Source organism: Pelecanus crispus, chromosome 6 (assembly GCF_030463565.1).
Source record: "Pelecanus crispus isolate bPelCri1 chromosome 6, bPelCri1.pri, whole genome shotgun sequence".
Lineage (NCBI taxonomy): Eukaryota > Metazoa > Chordata > Aves > Pelecaniformes > Pelecanidae > Pelecanus > Pelecanus crispus.
Window position 1 is genome coordinate 15609888 of NC_134648.1, and position 15278 is coordinate 15625165.

Below are 15278 nucleotides of genomic sequence, written 5' to 3' on the forward strand. Positions count from 1 at the left end.
ACAGCCACACCTGCACTGCCTCAGCATTGTGCATGGTGCTGCCTGAAAGCCTGTTTACAGTTGTAGTTTGATTCCTGCTGTCATAAATGTTTGGTTCTGCAAGACATTCATTCATGTTAGGTTGTCTCCCTGCTTTATTTGGGTTATTTGCATTGTGATTCCACTCCAAAAAGCATTTACATAAAAAGGCAATCTCCTCTCTTAGCAGATGTGCCCTGCAAGTGCTTTAAGTCAAAGATGTTACTGACTTCGGTGACTCAGATATTTCTCAAATTCTTTTTAACTGTGGTTGCATTGCAAAGGGAGACTTGATTTATATGTCTTCTATACATCATCAGTATACCAGGCTTATATACATGAAACTGAGGCCAGAAGTTGACCATGAAACTTCTCTTTTTCTTTTTTAATACTGATAGTAATGTATAAGAAAAGAGACAAGTGGTTTGAAAATAAAGTCTTTTCACTTCTAAAATAAGGAGCTGTAATTTGGAAATTGCTGTGAGACTGTAACTATGAACTACAGTCATATGGTTTTTATACTTCTCAGATGGAAATTATACATATCAATGTTGCCTTGCATTAACTTTAAAAATATTTGTCTTTTACAAAATATTTTTTCAGGATGTTTAATTAAATTGAAATGGATTTTTTCCAAAAGAAGGATTCCTTTGATAGTTTTATAAATTCCTCACTGTGAACTTCAGAATTAAGAAGATCTCAAGAGCTTTGAGATTGGCATTTAAACTGCTTTTTCATATGACTTCTTGCTAATTTTCCCTGTGCTTAGGAAGCATTTTGCCAACATTTCTTGATACCTATCTTTGCTCATCCAGTGTCTCTTTTGCTATTGTAGATATATAATCACAGCTTAGAAAGGCAGTGTTTGATCAAAAGGGTCATACTGTCAATGAATATCCAGGTTCTTCTTGTTACTTTCTGAACAGAGGCTCTTTGCTCCCAGGAGGATGTGATAAGCATTCATCTGTAAGTTTTCTTGCGGAAAGGTACCACTTAAGTGACAAAAACTGGGGCTCGAGCTTGCCTTTGTTGTAGGAAACTATACAGCAGAGAAAAGGCCACTGGAAAGGTACCCATTCCCAACAGGTTCTCCCTGAGATTTCTGTGGGCAGGCTGGTTTGCAGCTATTGCTATGGTGTGAAGCGTTAGACCTCTCAGACCATTATGGCCAGAGTATGAAGAATTCTGGAAACGTACAGAAATGCAAAGAACCTGATGGGAAATAAATGTGTCTTTTAATAAACAGTATTGCAGTCAGCTTGATCAGCAGTGAGGAAGAGAAGGCATTTCTAAACAAGACAATTTCTAAACAACATTTGAAAAGGTTAAAAAAAAATCAGTTATTGGGCAACTTTGGCCATCTGAGATCTATTCTAGAAATCTGAGTAAGGTTCTTTAAGCCATTTCTTTATCATTTTACCTTGGACTGTGAAAGACAAATCAGAATGGACATCAGATTCAGTACAGGTGGCAGTTCCATACTTCTGCAGAAACTTTGGAAAGGGGTAGAAAGGACTCATCTTTGCAGAGCTTTATCACTGAAAGCTTTTTAGAAAGAGGGGAAAGTTATCACTGTGCCTCACAAATCCCTGTGTGCGAGGGACAAAGTCTCCATGGCAGAACTCTACCCAGGGCTGGTAAGTAATCATGGGTGTTTGGGATCTCAGAAGATTATTTCTGTCCTCCTCATAGAGCCATCTTTGTAAAATCAGTTCAGGCCTGGAGTCAGTCTCAGCCGGGTGCCAGCTTGCTATTATACTTACTTCCACCAGGGTGTGCCAACTAAACAGACTGCATTCTGTTGCATAGGGATACAACACAGTGTTGGAGTGTATAGAAAATACAGTTAATCCTGAGTGCTTTTTTGCTCAATCCACTTATGAAAGCATATTTTAAGGCCGGTAAAATAATATTGAACATGCACACGACAGAAAAAAAAAAAACTAATCTGTATCCAGAGTATTTTTAAGTAAACGGTTTTTAAAAAATCAGTGCAGACATGCTGGCTTTTTACCTCCTCTTGTTTTGACCTATGACTGATTCATCAGTTGAAGTGTAAAGAAACAGATCTTCTTATGGTAATTGATTCTCAGGGGCTATTAGTGTAAACGTAAATGCTCAACATAGATGTTACGTAGGTGGGTGTTAGAGAGAAAACATAAATTGTCAGCAATATAAGGCAGTCTGTTCATACCGTAGGGTGAGAAAGTGAAGAATGTTGGAAATCAGAGACTCAGAAATACCTCCCAGAGTTGGCTGTGAGTGCAGTCTCCCATTGTGAGTAATTATAAGAAACATACTGTGCAAGAGTCGATTCTGGTCCTTTAGTTCAACAGGCAGAACACTTACTTGAAAATAACAGAGATTTCAGGTGAGATTTGCAAAAGAGCTTACAAGAGTTAAACACCTGGCTGCCACTCACCTTCTATAAGAGGTGGGCACCTAAATCTTTAGGTATTCCTGAAAACTGTTGGAACTTTATATACTTCTATAGGCCTGGACTAGAATTCATTTTTCTTCAAAGCAACTGTGATTTTTTGAGCCACAGAGAATAAGAGAACAGCATACAGTGAAAGCCCAAGATAATATCCTAGTTGACCTAGCATGTCAAAAATCATAAGATTAACTCCAAAATATTAGAAGAAATAATAAAAACTGTTGGTCCTTGCCTTCTTTGTTTTTGAACCCTTACAGTTTATGCTTTCCATCTTTTCTTCAGAAGTCTAAGGGTTTAGAACATACTTTCTTTTTTTTAACAAAGATTAAGATTTTACATCATCACCTGACTCCAGAAATCAGACCTTCCAGGGAAGCAACAAATAAATTTTAAGAGTTGCAATAAAATTAGGAGACTAAATCATACGGTATTTATAATTCCTCTAGATCATCTGGAGAATATAATCTGCATTATGAAGAATATGCTGTGTGTATGAGCTTCTCCCCTGTGCTGCATCTGTCTTGATGGTGGCTGCAGGAGGATGGCTCCGACACACTCCTGTCACTACTGCCCAGCATGAATGTTGCATGTGCACCCTGATACAGGCCATACCAGAGTGAATGTGGTCAGCCCCTGCACTACGGGATAAGAGGAGGAAACAATCTTTTAAAACTCTTCCCCACCTTGCATACAATTCAGAGTCCTCTTCAGAAAGGCCCTCAGGCAAAACTCCTGGGCAGTACAGGATCAAACCTGTACCTACTAGGAGATGTTTTACTTCCTTATTAACTGTGAAGTGTCAGTTCCCAGCAGCAAGCACATTCTAGTATGCTGCCTTTTTATGAAGATGTGAGAACCACAAGGAGTCTGGGATTCTAAATTCCTTTCAGATCCTTTATATGAAAAAAAGTCCAGATGTCGCACAAAACATTTAAAGAACTTTATTTGAAAAACATTTTCTTTCTAAATGGGAGTTTATGCAGAGTACAATTAAACATGTTTTTCTAACTAAACATACTAGTTTGTATCTTGTGGCAGGGAAAAATAAATATGTAAAAATAAAAGCAATCTGAGACTCAAAGTTAATCATGTTGTGCCAGCTCAATTCAAATCCCCCAATGAAAGGATGTGCATCTTCGCCTGCTGTAATCCCAGACTCCTAGATCTGCCCTCAGGACCAAGGTCTTCAAACTGAAGCCTCAGTCCTGCATTTGGTAGGGAATACATGACAAGCTTCTTAAGTTCTGATGGTCACCATTCTCGTCCCAATCCAGGCAATTGCATCTGTGAATGTACCAAGAGAAAGTTGCTATGTATCCAGTAAATTCAAGGTGCAGCTTTCAGAACTAAACAACGATTTCTGTGTTTTTAGTTTAGGACACATTATTCTTTCCTGACTTTTTGAGACAGGTGCCTTTCTAGAAGCCAGTCTCCTTGAAGGCCCTTTTTCCCCCTCTTTTAAAGACAGTTACTGTGTTTGCCTTCTCCAGTCCTGTGGGACTTCCCCCAGCCTTTCCGTATTCTTGAAAATGATCATTACTGGTTCAGAGATTGCCTTGACTCACTTTAAAAGAACTTTAAGGTGAATTTTCTATCAGGCCCTGCTGGCTGAAATGCATCTAACTCATCTGAACACACTTTAACTCATGCGTTTCCCATTGCAGACTCTACACATCTCCTCTATTAAAATGAAAAATCTTGGCTTTGCAGCTAACCTTTTTGATGAAGAATGAATTAAAAGGGGCAGAAAAGACTTTATTCTATGACACCTACTTTTCTTTCTTTTTTGTTGTTAAGTAATGAATGCTTCCTTTTTCTTTCCTCATTTGTCATGGATCAATTTTTTTTTCCTTATCACCTTTTATTTGTTTTGATACTGTTAAGTCGTTTTGTGCTACAACTTTTTTGATCTAAACCTTACATATCAGTCTGTTTCTTTATACACATCTTTAGTCATCACTGTTTCCATTTTGTTAATCTTTATTTTCTTTTGTCTTATACCATAGAGGTCCTGAAGCTTCTCTATTGCTTTGTTACATTTCCTCTTTTTGTCTTGGTTTTGGCTGGGATAGAGTTAATTTTCTTCCTAGTAGCTGATATAGTGCTGTGTTTTGGATTTAGTAGGAGAAGAATGTTGGTAACACACTGATGTTTTAGTTGTTGCTAAGTACTGCTTATGCTAGTCAAGGACTTTTTCAGCTTCCCATGCTCTGCCAGGTGCACAAGAAACTGGGAGGGGGCACAGCCAGAAGAGTTGATCCAAACTGACCAAAGGGATATTCCATACCATATGACGTCATGCTCAGTATATAAACTGGGGGAGCTGGCCGGGGAGCAGCGATCGCTGCTCGGGGACTGGCTGGGTATCAGTTCAGGGGTGGTGAGCAATTGCATTGTGCATGGAATCATAGAATCGTTTAGGTTGGAAAAGACCTTTAAGATCATCCAGTCCAACCATTAACTTAACACTACCAAGTCCACCATTAAACCAATTAGGGGTAGAGTCATAATTTCATGTTTCCTGACTTGGTGGCTGGATTACTTTTTAATGCATCACTTGCTTTGTATATTATTATTACTATTATTATTATATTGTTATTATTACTACTACTATTTTACTTTATTTTATTTCAATTATTAAACTGTTCTTATCTCAACCCAGGAGTGTTTCTCACTCTTACTCTTCCGATTCTCTCCCCCATCCCACTGGGGCAGGGGGAATGAGTGAGCGGCTGCGTGGTGCTTAGTTGCTGGCTGGGGTTAAACCACGACACTCCTGCATTGAGCCAGATTGCTACTGTGCCTTTAATATTTAATGTCATAACCACCACCTTCTCTGAAGTCCTATTTTCCATACAATTTCTTCACAAAAGGGTCTATCTACCAGATCCCTGAGTTGGTCAGGGTTTTGGGGGGGATTTTTGTTTGGTTTTTTTTTTAAACCTGCTCTCCTACTCCTGTGACTCTCATCACCTTTTTTTCTTGCATATCATGAACCCTTTTGGTTTACTATCACATCCATCTTCAGATTTTTGACCAGTCATTCCTCACTAGTTAGAATCAAGTCTAAATTGCTGTTTCTCTGGAACCTTTCTCCACCTTCTGAAACGTGTCTATAGTATATGCCAAAATGACCTGCTCCGCTCCTGCTTTGCTATTTTGCCACAGATACTTGGGTAATTAAAACTAATCTCCACCCCCTTTTGCATTCCGCATCACCATGGTTCTCCCTGTTCAAATAAGTGATATTAATCTCCTTCTTCAGGTTAAATAGTCCATGCTCATTGTGAAATTGTGCCTGTCCTTTTCCTGTTTTATCTTTATTTCTCTCATTCCAGGACTACAGGAAAAGTGTACTAATTCTTGGCATATATTGAAATGCTTTTCATTTTTCCCCAGCTTCTCCTGCCTGAAACTGTACCATTCAGTATTGTCACTCTGTGATGTGTTAATCTCTGACACACCAGTTAAGTATTGATTTCATTATGCTATAAGGTTTCAGTTTATTCCCTATTGCTTTTGGCTTTTGTGTATAAGCATAATAAATATTCATCAGGTTGTCCTGATACTCCTTTTTGTCTCTCTTGTGATTCACATTTCCCTCTAGGAGTCATGATGTTTTTAGTGATAGATGGACTTTTACCATCGGCTTATTTCAAGCCTTGTTTAAAAAGTTCCTAACTAGACTAATAGGTAAAGCCCTGATATCAACATGATCTGTGCCTCAAGGTATTCATCTCTTTCCCTGCTTATTCTGATGGTCACTTCTGGAAATCATGGGAAGAACCAAAGATTTTATAAACACAGATAAGTTTAATCTGCTCAGGTTCAGCTGTGCATAGCAGCTCATACACAGCACCATGGTAATGTGGCAAGGAAGCGTGGAGTGGAGCGGGGAATGGCAACTTCTTAAGCAAGCTCATTTAAAGAAGATTTATAAAGCAACCTTCAACAGTGCTTCAAGAGGTAGGTGTTGCCATTCCTAAGTTCTTCCTGTGATGATAGCTGAAGATATATAAATGTAATGCAGTGTAAAATGCAGTGTAACTGCCCTTTCCAGCTGCCAAGGGCTTTGCTGAGGGGTAATGTCTTATATTAGGCCATACCTGGAAAACACACAGATAGTAGCTTTTGGGTACACTGAAATAGGAGTATCTTTCTTTTCTTTTGTTTTCAGATATAGTGGTGAGTACATTTCTATCATCAGGCATAGTTTCATTTTGCTATAACTTGTTCTCTCACTAAAAAGTTTCATGTAATAGTGTTATATCTGGTATATCATGACAATAACAGACAAGTAAAGTGGGGAGTTTCTGTTGAGGCCATTATGTTGATTGGGTTTAAAATTTGAAAGATCACTTGATCTCTTCCAGTGTAAGGCTGGCATTTTTTTCAATCTACTGAGAAACAAACTCTGTATTTACAGATGACCATCAAGCTGGAAGTGTATTTTATTTTGACAGAATAGAATAAGAATATCTTTATGTAACACCAACAGCTTATAGTGGGAAGGAATTTTAAGTAGATAGGAAGATTTAAATGTGTGTCATCTTTTAGAGATTATTTAATGTATCAATCTGATGGGAAGCAGCTTTATTTTATCCTATAACTCCTATATGCTTCGGTTTTCATTAGAACCATGCTTATTATAACAATAGTATTTTTATGTTTGGCTCCTGAGATGGTGATGTGGAGAGGATGTAGTACAGAAATACATATGCAGTTTTTATGTTTCAGTTTCTCTGTCAATTATTTTTTTATCTTATTTGCATTCATGTTGTCTTTCTGTACAAGCATCCCTTGTACAACCGATGCTTTCATTTATTGGATTCTATTGTGCTGTCAAGCCTGGTTTAAAACACAGTAATCTCATAGACACTTACAATTATGAACTTCTTATGAATTCACAAACATATTAAAGATGCGCAGGTAGCAAATTAGCTGAGAATCTCAACAAACTGCACTTACAGTAAATATCCTACTTTTAGAGAAGTAGGATGCCTTTAAAAGTCAACAGTTGTTTTGGAAGTACTTTGTCACATTTATGAAGCACTGCATCACATTTATGGTACACAGTGTCATGATAAGTTGTCCAAAGTGCCTGTCAGCTTGCCTTACAAACTGAAAAAAATGAACTCAAAAGATTACCTTAAAGAGTAATAAGCAATCTTCAGAGGTTAGCATATTTTTTTCCTTTCTCCATGAGACTCAAGCAGTGTCATTAAACTTTCCATTTCTCCAGTTTAATTTTTTTGCAGTGCAATTTAATGGAAATAGACTATTTTAATTTTCAACCATGAAAACTTATAAATAAAGACATTTTTAAAAGTAAATAACTTTTAGGAGCTTTTTTAAAAGCATGCAGCTGTTCTAACATAAGAGATCCTAGTTAGCTATTTTTTTAATACAAACCACAAAGAGGTCAAAGAATCCAGAATTTTTTTACTACCCATTCACATTTAATGCAAATTCCAGCAATATAGTCATGTTATTTCTTTAGGCACCTTCAGAATGCCAGCAGGTAATTGAGTAATCTGAGCTAATGGTGCTCATGTCAGGTGCCTAAAGAAATACCCTGAGGATGACATTAGGAGCTGACTTATCATATACTCCTGTTTCACAACTAAGAGGGAGATGAAACTGTCAGAAATGTAAGGAGTAATAAGAAAAGTGCTAATAAAAACATTTTTTTCTAAGGATTTTGTTCATTGTGAATCTTCCAAAGGAATCTATTCTGATTTGCCCAAAACATCATTAATGTGTACCGCAAACGGTGTAGAATAGGCAACAAGATGGCATTTCACAGCATCTGTTAAACATACTTCTTGGGACCATTATTTCCCAGAATCAGAGCTTTACTTCTTATTTTATTGTTGAAAAGGAAGCCTCTATCTCCAGGGTTGAAAAAATGTTTTAATAGCAGACTCCATCATAAGAAGTTAACCAGGAGAAAAATAGTGATTTTTGTGGCAGTGTTAGCCAGGAGAGGTTTTGACGTCTGAATTATTGCTCTTACAGCCATAGTTGCTAACATGTCAGAGTGATGATACCATCAACAATAACACTTTTTTATTGTTGTTTGCAAAACCAAATTAAAAAGATAGTAAAACAAAACTCAAGGTGACTGGTCTCCCAGGGGAGAAATATGAGAGGTCATAGACAGTTTTAGTAGAAAAGACTAACGATTTAATTTGCCTAAGGCAGGCTTCAACTTTCTAAGTTCGGGAAAGGGCTTTTCTAGAGTGTGCCCTGCACTGCCACCAGTTCTGGAACCATTGTGGTATGGCCACTCCTGAAAATTGCTTCCTACACTGGCAGCTGTTATGTACCCGAAGAATTCTGTTTCTTACCATTTGAGAGCACGTGAATCAGTTCCTACTTTAAGACATGGATTTTATCTGAGAAGCTCTGCATCTCCCTGGCACTGAAGCTAGATACTTGAGGTTGCTTCTTTTTAGCCTTTCTTATTGCTTGTTCACCCAATTGTTTGGCTATCAATATCTGTTTCTTCCTGCAAGAGAATTCATATAAATGCTTTCTATACAAGGCAGGTGGAGATATGACCCCCTTATGCATACCTGTGTGCCCAAGCCACATGCACCAAGTTAGGAACCAGTGATTAATCTGGGGAAAACTCATTTAACCAAATACATAAAGAAACAAGTCTTATCTTTGGAGTTTTCCTAGTGCCAGCCTCTTCCATTGAAGGGGTGACAACACAGAATGTTTTACTACAGATGAAGTCTTTCAGGTCTAACTTGCCAGTATCAAAGACCACAGCACAATTAGCACTTAACTCCATAACTGCTGTTAGAGCACTTTGTGACTACACTGCTCTGCCCTCTCTCTTGGCCATTCCTGTGCCCTCCTGCTCCATATTTACATGCACCTGTCTCCCCATTAACACCTCATTAAGGCACACACCTGCTGTGGTTTTACTTAAACCCACTACACTGCAGCCATTAACCCTGTATATTTCATTATAAGGCACTCAGCACAATAGTAGCACTGAGTAAGGCTCATTAATGAGTCATGCAGCCAACAAAAATTGGGTTTGTAAGGATGTCTCCTTTTGGTTCAATTTCTTCACACCCCTCCCCCTCTTATTTAATAATTGATTATGTATTAAATATGTTCCCCAGAAAAAAATACATGAGCGCACATGCATTAAATCCAGCTGAAACAGCACAGTTTTGAGACAAAACAGCAATGGACAGAATTCCAATACATATCTAAAATGGTAAGAAAGGCAACAATGAAACCATGGCCCTAGGGCTTAGGAGACCTTACTTCTGTTCCAAAGTTTGTCAAACATCTGCAGCTTCACCAGCAAGTTGTATTATCTGCCTATGCTACTTCCAAAAAATGAAGTGTATCACTATATGTGCTTAGGCCAGGATGTACATACACACCTCACTGAAAAAAATTGCAAGGCAAAGTACAAACCTCTACAGTATCAACTGTGATGAAACAAAAAACAGAAGCAGCAAAGTTCATTAATATTTGTAGCAAAAGAAAACTGGTGTTCACGCAGCTAGTATGATTGATACGAAGTTCAGAATGACAATTGTCATGGCAATTTTTCCAGCAGTTTCACTGAATTTGTTTTAAAATCTTCAATTACAGTATGACTTGATTAGGAAAATAAACTGGATGGATAGGCAAACATGGCAGGTGATTGTCCCATAACTGTGTAATCAAGAACTACCACAATCCATTATTTCATCATAATCCTGTGAATCTACTACAAGGAAAATCTAAGCTCTGGAGCTACTTTTGGGTCAAAAACTCATCTCTTTGTTAGACAGCTGAAGAAAACGATCGAATATGCTACTTTAATAGCACAATAAGAGGGATCCTGAGTTGTATCCATACATTTGATCAATGATTTGCTGCAAATTACATTAAGTGGCCACAGATCAGTATTTCTTACTAAACACCCTTGCAGAAGGGTAATTTGCTGTGTAATTGCTTTTCATTGCTTCTTTATCATGGACTATTGCTTTCGTTGGTCAAATCTCTTATACTTACACCACAGAAGAGACAAGAGTTGCTCTTTCAAATTTCATAGTAATATGCATCTGTGTAAGTGCATAAACTTACTGTGTGGGAAACCCAGAAGATCTCTATGCTACTTTGTCCTGGTTTCAGCTGGGATAGAGTTAATTTTCCTCCTAGTAGCTGGTATAGTGCTGCGTTTTGGATTTAGCATGAGAATAAAGTGATAGCACACTGATGTTTTAGTTGTTGCTAAGCGTTACTTATACTAAGTCAAGGACTTTTCAGCTTCCCATGCTCTGCCAGGAAGGAGGTGCAGAAGAAGCTGGGAGGGGGCACAGCCAGCACAGCTGACCCAAACTGGCCAAAGGGATATTCCATACCATATGATGTCATGCTCAGTATATAAACTGGGGGGTGTTGCTTGTGGACTGGCTGGGCATCGGTTGGCATGTGCTGAGCAGTTGAAACACTTGTTTTTCCTGGGTTTTGTTTCTCTCTCTCTCTCTCTGTTGTTTTCCTTTTCATTACAATTATTGTTATTGTTTTATTTTATTTCAATAATTAAACTGTTCTTATCTCAACCCACAGGTTTTCTTACTTTTGCCTTTCCAATTCTCTCCCCCATCCCACTGGCGGGGGGAAGGTAAGCAAGCAGCTGGGGTTAAACCACAACATACTTGCATTGCAATTCTAATAGCAATTCTCATCTCATTTTAGCAGTTTCAGATGAACTTTAATAGGAGGCCTGGATTTTACAGGGATCAGCTCAAAGAGGTTAAAATTTCTGCAACTGTAGTAAAGTTAACATTTGCTTTTTAATACATTTGTTCCACTGTATCTTGATAACAGTTTTCCCCTTGGTATCTTATTCTTTCATGGAAATCTCTTTTTATTCTTATTATTCACCTGAATGGTGCCATTTTTGCTAGTGATCCTGGATGTTTTCAAAGAATCAAAATATATAGAAAAAAACCACTTACTGTGTAGAAAAAGTAGTAGTTTCTGCACCTCTCTTTCCAGATACCTACTTGGAATAGAGATGATAAACCTTGCAAATATTAAAGGCACTCACGTGCAGTGTAAGGTGACCCATGTATAAACCAACCCATTAAATCTGGCTGTAGAGTTTACACGTTTCTTCAGCAGGGAAGCCCACCAATGGGGTGTTTTTAATAAGCATTGAATGCTACACTTTATTATTCACTGAGTAGAACTGACATTGGATTTGATTCCGTAAGGAGCACTAACTGTATAAACAGATGTCAACTGCTATTTGGTCTGGTGACCATGGACTGGGTAAATAAATGGAAAATCTAACAAGGAGCACAGAACTAAAGGTAGGGATCTTCTTCAAATGAGAGGAGGATAAGCTTAGTGGCAAAGTTTCCAATATATCAGGTCAGTATCTCTCAGTGTGCATCTGGAAAGAAGAAAATAGAGGGTAGGCTTGTCCCTATGAAGGAGAAATAAAGCAGTAATACAGGACTCATTAGCTATTTCTGAGAAACACATCATCCCTATTTCATATATCATAGTCAGTATTTACTGAGATTCATCAAGGAATACTGTGTAGGTTACCATGCTCAGTAGCTACCTGGAGCATACAGAAATAGAGTCCACTGAAGTCAATGGAAATGAGTTCTGTTGAATTCTGTGGACAAAACATCCAAGCCTACTTAGGTAGGGCAACAGAGGCAGACTCTGTTCTGTCGGCAGTAAATCTTGCAATCCATTGACTTCTAGTGGCAGCTGTGTCTACATATGTTTTCTCCATCATGATCCCATATTCATATTAGTATGTAAACATCTGTCTCACTACAACAACAAAGGTTATGCCCCGTTCTGCTAAGCCCGTTATAAATATATACTGAATGACAAAATCTTCCCCAAATTGCTCAGTCCTAGGCTTGTCTCTGAATGCTGAGCCATTCTTTTGCTTCTCTGATGGCAGAGAGAGAGCTATCACATACTAGGCAGAATTATCCCCTATGAAACATTTTGTTCTGTATAGTAGAAATCTAACTGTAATGCAGAACCAACAAAATGCCGAGTATTGGAGGCAGGGAAGGGAGGCTGCACATTATAGGCTAGCTGCTTTTTATCTGTCATAGTTGCTGGAAGAGGCAGGCAATTAGAGTACAGTTTGGGGTACAGTTTCATATTCTACCTAATCCAGTGTAGCTGTAAGCTCTTGCTGAGAACAGCAGCCGTGCTCTCCCCTCTCTCCCCATCTGCCCCAGTTGCAGGCTTTGCCCTTTCTCTTGCATTGGACTGAGCTGCACAGTCTCCTGACTGCACAGCGAATCAGTCCAAATCAGTGATCTGATTGAAACTGGTAGGGGGAGGGCAGGGTTAAATAAAAAAAAAGTCACCAAACTGCCGGTTGTATGGCTTATGCTGCAGCCACACAGTCGTTGGACCTCATGCAAGAGAAGTGGAAGGTTGTTGGCTGGGACCAACAAGGAGAGCAGGATGATGCAGACCCATTCTTTTCAAGAGCCGCTCACAGCTACACCAGGTGAGGAAGAAAGTGAAACAGCAGCCTTTTATTGATATTATGGGAACGGCAGACCAGGGCACAGCCCTTGCAGCCCTGAGAATGAGTTACACAACCAGGTAGTTTAAAGAGAGTTTTAAAACTGCTCATGGCCCCAACCCTCATACAACAAGGGGAAAGTAGTCATTGAGAATTGTAGTTTCTTATTTCACTATTGCTCACTCTCTGAGTCTGCAAGGTCGTAAGTCCCTTCAACTTCCATTGACTTCAGCAGAAGCTAACGATATGCATATTATTGGGACTTTAGAGCTTTAAAGCTTGCTCATACTATAAAATTCTCTACTTGTAACCAAATATACTTTACTTAGCATTATTGAGAATTATGTAAATAAAACCCAAACCACTTGCCAGACAGCTTTTATACTGGGGAAATAGTCGCAATTTAAAATGGCATTTTAAAATTTATGTCATTTAATACAACAATAAATTTCCATTTTTCCAGTTTTGTCATTATGAAGCTTAAAGGCAGTTTCATGTGTGGCACCTACTTGCATTTAACTCATGAATTTGTTACAAGGAGCATCACTTTAAATGAAAACATTCACATTTGCAAAAGAAAATAAATAGTTAATGGTTTCAGAATTATTATTCTTTTCCACACAATCCCATAAAAATTTCCCAATGAAAAAGCTAATAGGCCAATGGCGAGACACTTACATATGCAAATATGTTTCCGTGAAAGAGTTAAAGTGCTTTATAATATAAATTTGCTTTCAGTGCCAATATAATTAGATTGTAACAAGCAAACCCCTGCAACATAACACAGTGAAAATTTGAAAATTTGATTCTGCCTGGCAAACAACCAAGTCCCTGCGTGTGCACAAACCTGACATTAATAAGCTACAAGAGATTACATGATTTAGAAAAGAAGCACTTGGTGTTACAAAATCAAATAATAGATCTCTAGGCTATAATTAGGAGAATTGGGATTCAACAATGAAGTCATAATAATGTAATTTAGCTGTAAGTAACAGAGCCATGGAGTCACATTAGGAGGTGTGATCACATCTTTCAGCAAAGCTCTGCTGTGTAGACTTATTGCTGTTCAGTTTAGTCTAGTACACAGCAACCTGTTGGCACAGAGCTCAGGCTGACAGCCTCTTGTTCTCTAGGGGCAGTATGGCAAAGTGCCACCCGTGCATTTTTATTTTAGTCTTGTGACTTTTAAGTCAAAACAATAAAATTATATATACTGAGTGCAGAGTTGCCTGTGAATATTTGTATAAATTACTGCACAGCGTGGGTTTAGGGGCCATTTAAGAACGAATATATTTTAAAAAAAAAAAAAAAAGCAAAATAAACTGCTGAAGCAGGGTGTTACGTTTCTAGTAGGCTTGATGAACATGTACTGTTCAGCTACTTTATTCATCTATTCCTGCCGTTAGGAAATGGCTCCAGATCTGCGACTTATTGCAACTGTAGCCCTGAGTCTCTTTTGCGCAATTCTTTTACGCTAGCATGATACGGTTGTTTTGCCTCCTTAGCCCAGAGTGCAGGTGTTGCACGGCCGTTTGAAGTTGGTAACAAATGGTAGTGCAGGATGCAGCTCCCCAGAGCTGCAGGCACAGCTTGCTGTCCCTCACCCCGCCACAAAACACAGCCCTGCAGCCCACCACACGTGGAAGGCCGTCGCGACAGCTGGCCCGGTGGAAGGAGGCGTCAGGGGAACTTCAGGCAGGCAGCATGCAGCTACTCACGTTGGTGCTGACAGTAGATCAAACTCAACTCTACAATTTTTGTGAAAGTTACTGTTTGATTTAAGCCATTACAGAGCAATACATCATACCAGCAGCCCCTCTCCTCCGTGTATTGCCCAACTAAGGCCCTTTCTTTGCCCTATTATTAATTTAAGCCTATTTCACAAATTTTGGCCACAACTGTTTCTTTGTCATTCACTTGTTGTAGCTAGTAAAATACATATAACACATTAATTTGGTGAATTCCTCCTTTAGGAGCTGGTGTCTAGATAGAAGTGAAATGATACCTGTGCAGTCATTTATTAGCTGATTATTTTCTCCTCTCCCTGCACACTTCATGGTGCTTATCTTATAATCTTGGGGGCTGTCTCATAGAACCCTGTGTCCTGTCCTGTCCTCCACAGGTCTTGAGGCAGCTCCCTGAGCTCACTCCACAGCACAAGCGGGGTAACTCCAACAGCCCTGAGCACCAGTATGTGTCCAGGCTTGAAATCCAATTTCTGCTAACAAAAGACACACGGAAAGATTTAGTTGGTTGTCAGGTTCCGAGGTGTTTAAATCAACACTT